The sequence below is a fragment of the Perna viridis genome, chromosome 3, assembly GCF_037379345.1.
Source record: "Perna viridis isolate PV_CMFRI_1.1 ecotype Kerala chromosome 3, ASM3737934v1, whole genome shotgun sequence".
In the NCBI taxonomy this organism is placed as follows: Eukaryota; Metazoa; Mollusca; class Bivalvia; order Mytilida; family Mytilidae; genus Perna; species Perna viridis.
Genome location: NC_142447.1, coordinates 14,489,420 through 14,501,123, shown reverse-complemented (window position 1 = coordinate 14,501,123; position 11,704 = coordinate 14,489,420).

The following is an 11,704-nucleotide window of genomic DNA, read 5'->3' as shown; positions in this document are numbered from 1 at the left end:
AGGAATAATGGGCCAGATTATCCTACCCTGGTCGATATCAAAAGTTATTTGAAATACAATTTTAGTTAAACTTAATTTATTTTTTTTTACTTTCTTTAATTTAAATTGGGTTGTTTGTTTATTATTGTATGTCGACTTTTTTTCTCTGTTACCTATCAATTCATTTGAAGTCCTTCCATTTCAGATCACATCATTAACATCAACTTATACAAGACATAAATCTACCAATCTTGGTGCACATTGTACTCTGAGGTATTCAGACAAATATTTGTTGTTCGGGCCACCTGTTTCATTTAAGATTTAATTCAGTATATTTGGTCCTCCGAAATAAATTGTTTGAATAATATGCACGAGTCCTACAATGATATGATATAACAAATAACAGTCTATCAGAACTGTACATTACAGAATAATGGTATTTTTATAAATGGCGTGAAGGATAATAACTGAATCGTACGTCATCTCTTAAAACGTTTCAAATGTTGATGATTAGTGGTTGATATATGAACAATATTATTTATGGAATTCATTTATTTATTTATTATTATTATTATTATTATTATTATTATTATTATTAGTATTATATATTTTGTTTGTATTTTCTGTTTTGTTCTATCACAATTAATACTTCTGTGGTTCATTTAAAGACATATTGTGATATTCGTAGTCAGGATTTCTAAAAATCGAAATTTCCATTTTCCGTAAAAAGTCCGATAAATTCTAATCTACAAATTATTGAATGACGAACACGTCTAAAATTTGGTATCATTCGCTAGATGTTTGATTTTCTACTTAATCAAACTAAGAAAAGTTTAATGTTCGTCAAGTATTTTTAGAATTTAAAAATATTACCCCTAACCCTAGAAAACAGGTTTCAGCATGACAAAATGCTCTATCGGTGCATACCAACGCAGTAAATCTTAAATTTTGACTTCTGTAATAAAAATGTATCCAACACATCTGCACAATACAGATACTGTGTTTCGTTTTGAGGATTACAATTATTATATAACTGTATAAGGGATAATTTTCAGAATCTCAGATTTTCTTCTATTTCTCCCGTTTTTGGTGTTTTTTTTTGAGGGGGGAGGGGTTTGTTTTGTTTTGTTTTTGTTTTTTTTGTGGTTTTTTGTTGGATTTTTGTTTTGTTTTGTTTGTTTTGTTTTTGTTTTTTTTTTTTTTTTTTTTGTCATTTTTACTAAATTCCATATGATACAATACCTTTAAAATGAGACGAAGAGATCAGTATATGAATACTTTATTTTTTTTTTTTTTTGAATTTCATTGTAGACCCAAGTATTTACATAAACGTTTACAAAATACAAATCAAATAGGCTTGATGCGTGTTGTATCCTGGGGTGTTCAGAAAAGCAATTGTTTTGTCACACCACCTTTTTCATTTCATTTTACTCGGAAGAGATTAGCTTATTTACGTTTGGTTATTTTATGTTCTTTAAATTTGTTATATGTTGATGGAGTTTTAGATTCAAATAAGACCCACACATTCATGTCCATTACCTGACTTCTTTTAAGGCTTTCCTACCCTACCATTTCTTTACGATCATGGTCTCTCACTACCGACGTTATGGTCAAAGTATTCTGACTCAACCGATGTTTGGAGCAAGTTTATATTGTTTAAAGACTGAAATTGAGTATTACAGTTACCGCCATGGCCCAGTTATTGGTTATGATGAATCTTTTTCTGATTTATGAACATTCGTTGAAGATTTTCTTCCTCTTTACCAGACTTTCATCGGAAAGCATAGTGGGTGATTTGCAAGAAGCAGATACTGCTCACCTTTCTAGTCCACCTGAGTTCACATTTGGATTTTTGGGAGTGTGATATGCTCGTGGCAATTCTTATTTTTGTTTGTTTGTTTCTTTGGTTGGTTGGTTGGTTGGTTGTTTTTGTTTGGTTTTGGTTTAAAGATGGGTCTATACCTTTTTGGTGGATGAAGGAATTTGAGCGTTTAGCATAACGTTTTAACTCCGTCAATGAAAGAATGTTTTGAATATTACTTCAAGATTCTACTAAAGTGAAAATCTAGGACATTCCTTCTTGCATTGTTTTCATTCATCATTTAAGAGTAATCAAGGGAACCAAGGTTATTGTGGTAATCAAAAGAATGTAATCCAGGGGCAAAGACCAGACATGGAAAACAGACATACACATCAAAGAACATAAAGTAACTAAAATCATACATACAAAGTATCAAAAGTAAATGAGCAACTCGGCCTCCACTAAAAACTGGGAGCATGGACCAGGTGCACCGGTAGGGTAAGCGTCCTCTGCTTTTCTAGAAACACTCGCCATCGTACATTTTAACTTTGTAAAATGTACGATAAAATGAATTCCTAACCTTCAAATGTGTCAGCAAATTGGAGGTTGTTTTTTCATTCCCAAAATAAAAGACCCATTTTCTCAGTTTAGAGAAAGTTTACCCAAGGGACAACCAAGAATTATTTTCTCATTTCACAACTGTTACCAAAGGGACATTCATTAGTTATAATAATCTTTTAACATGTTAAATGAACTCCTTATATAAAGCAAATATACTAATGTAAATTATCTGAATTCAATTTACTTCAATTACAATTTACAATACACAATATAATAACATACTGCTCAGTTTAAGCATTTATAAAACATATACATAATTCAATTCTTACACATTTTATTTACATGTAATCAAATAGTAATCAAAAAGTAATCGTGATTACAGTCTTTTTTTCTTGTGTAATCTATTACATTTGATTACATGTAATCAAAAAGGGGAATGATTTCTGATTACATGTGATTATTGTCAAAAATGTAATCGATTACAGATTATTACGATTACTCTATCCCTGCTACAGATGGTGGTTTTTCTTTATATTACAGTCTAACGAAAATGTCTGCGGTCGGTTTGTGTTTGAATGTTTAGAAAAGTGCAATTTATAAAAAAAAAAAAAAAAGAGCTACGTCTTTATTCTGCTGAAACGAAAAGACAAACATCGTGAGTACAAGAATTTACATAAAAAGATGCGAATTTTAAGACACCCATTCTAGTCATAATGGGAACATTTTTCTTTTAAATATTACATTTATGAATATAACAGCAATTAAACTTATTACTTACTCCATTCTGCAGTGTGGGAAACTACCGCTTGCCAGCGCGCCAAATACGAGTAGATGTGTAATTTGGCGAGTTCTCATTATCTTACATATATGAGTTCAGAAATGGAGTATCTTAAGTACTTGAAAAACTTCAACAGGAGAGAATATTCGAAAATGGAAAAGTTTTTGATAATTTAGAAACAAATGAAAAGATAGTTGAAGAAAGAAAAAGAAAGGCAGAAGATAGTCAAATCCAAGAGAAAACAGATGATAGTACAGACAAAAAACCAAAAAAATTGGCTAGTTGAATTTCTATTTGGTTATGATAGTACAGACAAAAAAAACAAACAAAAATGGCTAGTTGAATTTCTATTTGGCTAGCAAGATCAATATTCCACTAGCCAGTATGACAAGTTCGGAAAAAATGGTTTCCCACACTGATTATTTAATCGCCAACAGTATAAAAAAGCATCGTATACTGTTCGATCGCAATGATGTATCCATCTGCACCATGAAAACCAATTTGTTTGCTGTGTCATAGCTTTTCTTTTCTCTTTCGTCTTCTCGGGCGTGATATTTTATGAGGAGTTCGGTTGGTGTTCCTAGAAAAACAGATGCTTACCCCACCTGTACACCTGTTCCATGCCCCCGAATTTTAAGTGGAGTCCGGGCTGCTCATTTTTCTCCTTTTCTTAGTATGTGTTATGTTGGTTATTCAATGTTCTTTGTTGTGTGTGTCAGTTTTCCATACATATTCTGTATCCTTGGAATACATCTTTTTTTCGTTCGAATCCGGGTTCCCTTGTCTAATCTGAGTCATTATACAGTCTGTTAAGTGTTCAATGTTAACTTTTTTTTTGTTTGTTTGTTTTGTTTTATTTTTGGTTTTATTGGGGTGGTCTGGATTTCTTTTGCCTTTGTTTTCGTTTTTATTTTGTTTTGTCAATATTAAACTAACTAATTATCAGTTAATAATTTTATTTTCCAATGTTTGGAGCATTTAAAACCATTACTGTAACAATCTTTCGAAAGACAGGCCGATGTGTTTGCATTTCATTATTCACGACCAATTCATCAATCATGCTACATTTCACTTCTTTGTTATCTTTTCTGACCACTTTGGGTTTACATCCATCATATACAATTTCGCAATCGTCAGGAAGAATGCCTACAGGATAAGGATAGAAACTTTTAAAAAATAATCCAATAAATTACCTTAGCATTATTAAGATTAAACACTATCTATAGGTTAAAGATGTTTTACATACATTTATTGCTCGAGACGTTCGTTTACAGTAATAAATGTCCATAAAACACAGGAGATTATTCTATAACCAATTGAAAACAAAATGTCGTCTTCAAGTCTGCTAAGTTTAATCATATTGCTTCATTAATACATTAAAATCTAGTCTTACAGTACAGTTCTGTTAAAATTAGAACAGTTAAATCTTTTCACAAATATATAAAATACAAATAAAAGAACAAATAAAGCTCCATCTATGCTTCAGTTAAAAAGCCTATGAAATTAAGACAAGAAATTAAAAGGAATACACAACAAAAAACGAAATTGATTTTACCCAATAGCAGGGGCAGGACCTGCAATTTTGAAAAGGGTTGGTTCAAGAAGGATTCCAGTAAAATGGGGTTCCTGGCCAACACTTTCGCATTTTTTGCCAAAACTATGTAAGAAGTTTTAAAAAGAGTAATCAGGGGGAACCACGATTCTGGTGGAAATCAAAATAATGTAATCCAGGGAAAAAACTAGATATGGAACGCAGACATACACAAAAAAGAACATAAAGTATCTAAAATTACAGATACAAAGTAACAAAAGTACATGAGCACCTCGGACTCCACTAAAAACTTGGAGCATGGACCAGGTGTTCCGGTAGGATAAGCGTCCTCTGCTTTTCTAGAAACACCCACTTTGTTGTTGCTCATAAAAAGTCAAGTCCAGGGTAGACAAAAGAGAGAAGGAAAACTAGGATATGTCGAACAAATCCGTTTCCATAATGCAATTGGATACACCGTAATGATCCACGAGTTCCTGATGACCATGGCCACTATAAAACGTCTGTAGTGATGACTTCAATTTTATAGCAAAGTATTCATCTTTTTTTTCTTTGTCAATTGTCTAGGTAATTATGTAAGGAAGTTCCTCAGGTGATTGCCATGTAAAATCTATTCCATAAAGTAAATTATATTACTCTTTGTAACAAATGATAATCACTCGTGCATGAACTTACTAAAAGCATGATAAACCAAATTTTATAAGGATATAGTACTATAGTTATATTTTCTGACTAGACGACAGGACGTAATTATGTTTTAGTAATATCTGATAATTTAGTTGAAGAAAACAAAAGTCCCATAAAATGAATACACAAAAGCGTTTCAGGTAATTTATTTTGTAAATAGAAGCAAAGAGGACATAATGAACAGGAAAATCATGATCTAGGGATCAAAACTTGGTGATACCCCACTTTTCTCACAGGCAACCATATGAGATACCCATAAGAGATTTAAGCATTCAGATGGAAAACCGAAATAGGATTGCACAATGGCATCATGTTGTAAATAATCTGTGAAAATTAAATCAAATTCCATTCGGCGGTTTCAGAGGATTATATTTACATGTACTTTCCATCTTAAGGTTTCCAAACTATCTTCTAACATGAAGAAATATTCACAATTACTAGGCACACATTCCAAATTTGTTCCACGATCATCGCGATATTTTCAAGTAGACTAAAAATATAGCGGTCGTTCCATCTGTTTCAAATTTACCGTGTATGTCACCGAAAAGGTTAAATTTATAATGCTACTGTCACAGAGCTAAATTATCTCTATGAGATAATGGACAATTTTTTAGTTTTTATCTAATCATAAAAAGGTTTAGCATATAAAACAGTTCAACAATGAATGATAACAAAAAAGCAAAAAAAGAGGACTTATAAAAGTTAGCATTTTCGTGATTTAAAAAAAAGTATTTGCTTACGTGCAATATGTAGCCCCATTTGCATGTTTCACGGAGTGGTTGACCTAAATCTACCTTTCCATTAATTGGGATAAATATTGGGTCGTCTTTTGCGTCTTTTACAACACATCCGTCGAAATCATCTGCAAAATATAAGTTCAGACACGATATAGATATGACTTCATTTTGTTTTGAACAGATGTTTGTATACACATGCTGCTATTTTAATATTTCTGCGAGCCTGCTTTTCCTGGATGCTCAGAAATTGATTTTAAAGTTTCCTAATAAAGCAACAAAAGGATGCATTTGTGAAATGAAATAGGTGGAAGTTTTTTTTTAAAAAACAAAATTGGTAATGTGTCACCCACTGCCTGATATTAGACATAATACCATTATGTGCAAATGTATTGCTTTCCTGTAGCGCGGCGGGTATTTCTAGAAAAGCAGAGGACGCTTACCCTACCGGTGGACCTGGTCCATGCTCCCAGTTTTTAGTGGAGTCTGAGTTGCTCATTTGCTTTTGTTACTGTGTATGTATGATTTTAGTTACTTCATGTTCTTTGTTGTGTATGTCTGTTTTCCATGTCTGGTCTTAGTCCCTGGATTACATTTGTTTTAATATCCGCTATAACCTTGGTTCCCTTGATTACTCTATAAGAATATTAAATCAGTATCATAGCAAATTAATCAATAAGCTATTTGTTTTTGAACAAAAATGTCATACAAGGCATAGCAAGCATCACGTTCCAAATGAGACGTCGATTACGTGAACAACTTTGTTTCCTAAGGTAAATTATCAAAACGTCTTCAGAACTGATAAACATTAATGCATAACTGAATACGTAATTTTCATAAAATGGAACATCTCCGTTCAGGTTCACCATTACCTATTGGGACAAATACGACCCAATTTCACCATTAATTTCCCTCTGACTACATATAAACCTGTGTATCTAGAAAAAAATTTAAAGCACAGCATACCCTAGATATGAAAAAGTTACATCAAGTCAAACCTGACCTGATTTTAATTTTGCAGGGTTATTGTTTTTTTTTCTTCAGTTCTGCAGAGACTGCAAAACTAAACAAACACCTGAGATTCACTTGATATGGTCCACTCGTTTACGCAGTTTAAATCACTTTTTGTGCTTCTATTGTCGATGTGATGGAGTTTACCTTTTGTACAAAAGAAACATCTCAAAACATTATCCAAACTTAGTTCATTTTCGCTTCGCCCTCTCTGCAGAATTGATAAAATTAAAACAGCAAAAGTCAGGTCAGTTTTTTATATATAATTTTACGTAAAATGAACTTTTACATATCTAGAAGATGCCATGCCTTAAAATTCCTCTAGATAGCCGGGTTTCTCTTTATTGAGAGGAAAATTAGTGGTGAAATTAAATTAGGGCAATGTTTGTGGAAAGATAATTAAGAACTTAAGAAATTGCAGATATTACATTTAAATATAAAAATGATTAAGCAAATTTGAATAATTACAAGCATAAATACGTTGTTGTCTTAATCGTTTGAGACAAAAAAAGATACTAAATAATCATAAATTTGAGAAAAAATGGATTATTTTGTATACAGATTCAAACAAAACGCAATATCTTAATTTACCTTCAGCGATGCGACAAATTAACTGAACGAGGGTAACGAAAATAAGTAAACATTTTATTCCATGCAACATGTATTAAGTCGAATGTCTTGCATCGAATGAGGTATGCCGTCAACCTTCTTGGCTTTTATACAGTTCAATGATTAAAGTTAGTGTCGCAAAAGGGACGTCCAATGAACAATGTTATACTTCATAATAAATATCGTGGCCATCTATCATGTGATAGAAACATATTTCAACAGGAGCATGTGCGTAAACAATAAATCTAATATAAACTCACTATGTAACATTGGTGGAAAGATAACAAGTTCTTGATGAAATATAGCGTTAATCCTTAGGCTACATAAAGATATCCAGATATCCGTGCACCATTTGAATCGCATATATATTTCTGTAATTTCTGTTGTTCAAGTATATAAAAACTTTTTTTCGGTTCATGTCAGGCTTTCTTAAAATAATTTACTGCAAATATACATAAAACAACACATTTCAAGTCTATCAAATTTATTCAAGTCTTATAATATGTGGTAAATAAGCTGATATGCAGCATTATTTGTAAATAAGCTGATATGCAGCATTATTTGAAGTTATTACATAGTCTCGTTATGTGCGATTTTTACCACAGGACATGGGGTTGTCAACTGAAACCAAAGTTTTTTTTACCTTGACCTTTGACCTAGGAAGTTGTACATACATTATAACACACCCTTTGATGTTGGATAATATACGTGTCAAGTATAAACTTCGAAATCATAACGGTTCTCAATATATAGAGCGGACACGAACTTTACCAAAGGACATGGGGTTGTCAATTTTTCACCTTCGCCTTTGACTTAGGAAGTTGTACATACATTATGACACACCCTCTGGTGTTGGTTAATATACATGTTAAGTATAAAGTATGAAATCATAACAGTTCTCTAGATATAGAGCGGACACGAATTTGTTACGGGCGGACAGGCGGACGGACGGACTGATCACTATAGGGCGACCCACCTAAGGCGGGGTCCTAATTGAATTTTATATAAATCGCTTTAATTAGTTTAAATCTCTACACGTCGCTATTCTAAATGATCTAAAATATTACGATTTTATTACTTTATTGTTCACGAACAATTATTTTAAAGAAATCTTCCTATAAACCATTCACAAAATAAACTTGACATTGAAATCTCATACATTCGTATCTATACATACTGTAAATATCGGCAAAAAGATACTTAAGCGTCAGCATTGGAATAATTCAAATACGTCAAAATTACAAAACATGGCCTGAATGTGAACACATTAAATAGAGACTATCTACATTCACATTATATGACTAGCAGAATCGTTTATATTCCTGGTGGTTCAAAGGTCATTGTGGGAATTTACCGGCAAAGTGGTTAAAATTGGCTGACCCGAATTGTTGCAGAGATTATGAAAAAATAAACAGCACTGATTAATGGTTTGTTATGTAGGGTGCCTTCTTAACTGAAGTCATATGATAATGAAATGTACGCATGACCGAGGAACTAGGCTAAACAACCACGATAATGGCAGCCGATGACACTTGTCATGTATCCATTCCTTATGTAGGTTAGCATTTATAATCCTATTATATTTTATTTCGAAATTGAATAGTAGGATATCCAGATTACGGGTATAGAAACAAAACATGTCCATATATTGTTGTTTTGAATTATTATCGGAGGCTTAACAATTTGACCGCAGAAGTTGGGATAACCCATTAAACTAAAACAGCCAACGAAAATTTACATTAGGTGTATCTATATATTTTTTTTTCACTGCTTTACTGAGATCCATAAATTATCATTTGTTTGGCTATAAAAATTTTTCAGTGTTCAATAAACTAAACTGATTTTTTTTTATTTTGGTATAAAATGTAATCGAGACTAGGAAACCCACAATTAATGAAATTGGCAAAAGTACCGAAAATAAAACTACAAAAAGAAAACAACAAAAGGCTATTATTTCGGAACGACATATCCTTTTTCAGGTTTTGAATTTATGAAATTATTAACTTTATAAACAAATTTTCTTGGATAGTGGTATAAGATTAAGAAAAAAAAATAACTCAAAGCCAACGTGGTGCCAGTTTACATGCATGATGTACGGCTATTCCAGATTACTAAATTGCATTAATTATCTTTCATCATCCAATGAAATGGAGACAAAGGAATTTAAAAATTTTAAATCAATGAACAATATATCATTTTTTAATTTCAATTTTAATTCATTTTAAACCCTGGTTAATACTGTAAAATGATCCGAAAATGTTGCATTCAAACAAATTGATTAGTAAAGAAAAGGTACATATCTAGCATATATAACAATCAGAAAATTTATTCATTGACAATTTTTAAACGCCTGTATTCTTAGACTACCATGGACAACGCTAGACGCATTGGGGTGGGTCATCAAAATTTGATCATAGAAAATCCACACAGAATTGATAAATGACTACTCAAAATGACTTGGTAATTGATACATAGAATGATACCAAACCTTTTACAATTTCATTCCTATATTGTGCCAAAACAGATGTACACATTAAAAATTGTTACTTACACAACAAAAAAAATTAGAATTAGCAATCATTGAGATCACAATTTGAAATTGAAAATGTAATTTTTTTTTTTAAATTCTGCAAATTTTTATTTAGGTAGATGGGGAAATTTCCTTAAGGAAAATCTTATTACAATTCTAATTACGTAATGGTTTTTAGAAAAAGTTTGATGTAGGCAATAAATAGGTTCCATACCGAATTAAAATATCTTACGATTTGATGTTTAAATGACTGACTGAATCCTGTCAAAACTTATATACTAAAACTGAAGAACTTGACTTTCATTTTTGATGAAAATTGTAATCTTTGCAGTAAATGCAAAATGACAAGCCCCCCAAATTATGAAGGAGAATCCAGTAATCAAGGAAGCCAAAAAAACCTAACAGAAAGTATACATATTTTTGCAGCTAGGAAACACAGTCCCTTAAATTCCCTTAAATTGGGGGTCAATGATTCCCTAGGTGGCCCGGATTAGTAACCTGTCTGCAGTTATGCACTGTCGAATAGAGAAAATTTTATTCTTTGCAGTAATTGCAAAATGGCAAGCACCCGAAATATAATGAGTAATCAAGGGAACCAAGCTTCCAGTGGAAAGTAGACACATATTTATACCTACGAAAGACAGTCCCTTAAATTTCTCATGGGGGTCAGTGTTCCCTAGGTGACCCTTGGACTAGAAATATGTGCGTACCTATGCACTGTAGATTAAGTTCGGTGTTCGATTAATTGAGCTAGGTTCCAAAAGCATTTAAACTGAGAAAAAGATATGAGTTATTTAATACTGGTATATTTTCATAAAGTTAAAATTTTGTGCAGTTATTTTGCTTTTGTCTTATAAGATCTTTTTTTTTTTATGTTGAACAAAATAATTCAAAAGTATTACTGAGTGAATTTCTTATTAATGTGTATATTGATAGGTATTTTATATGTGATGAATCGTAAAACTGATCGCAAAATCGGTATTTAGGTCATAAAAAAGCATTATCAACAATTAGTATCGCATAAGAGATTAACGGACAAGTGACCCATTTTATGCGCCATAATGTTTTCATAGCCCGTAACTTTTTTGATCACTCGGAAGTTTTCGGGTGTATGCCTATGTTATGAAAACGTCCGAGAGATACGATGTTTTGTTTACATGTTAGAACGTCCACGTGTAGTCGGAAACGAACTCGTTCACGTTCACTCGCTTTGATATTTTGTAAAAGACAGAGTATGTGATGAAATAACACACTTTCCAATATTTATCTGAAAATAACTACATACAAACGTTTTTTTTTAAAGTTTATTTTCAATCTGAGCATGTTAAAGAATGACAAAAACGTCTGCTCAAGTTTGATAAAATGTCCGGCATGGGCTGTCAAAATTTCCGGACCCTTGCACGTAATGTTTTATCATTTACTCAGTATTCGCAATTTTCGGAAATGACGTATGGAGTTAAGAAGT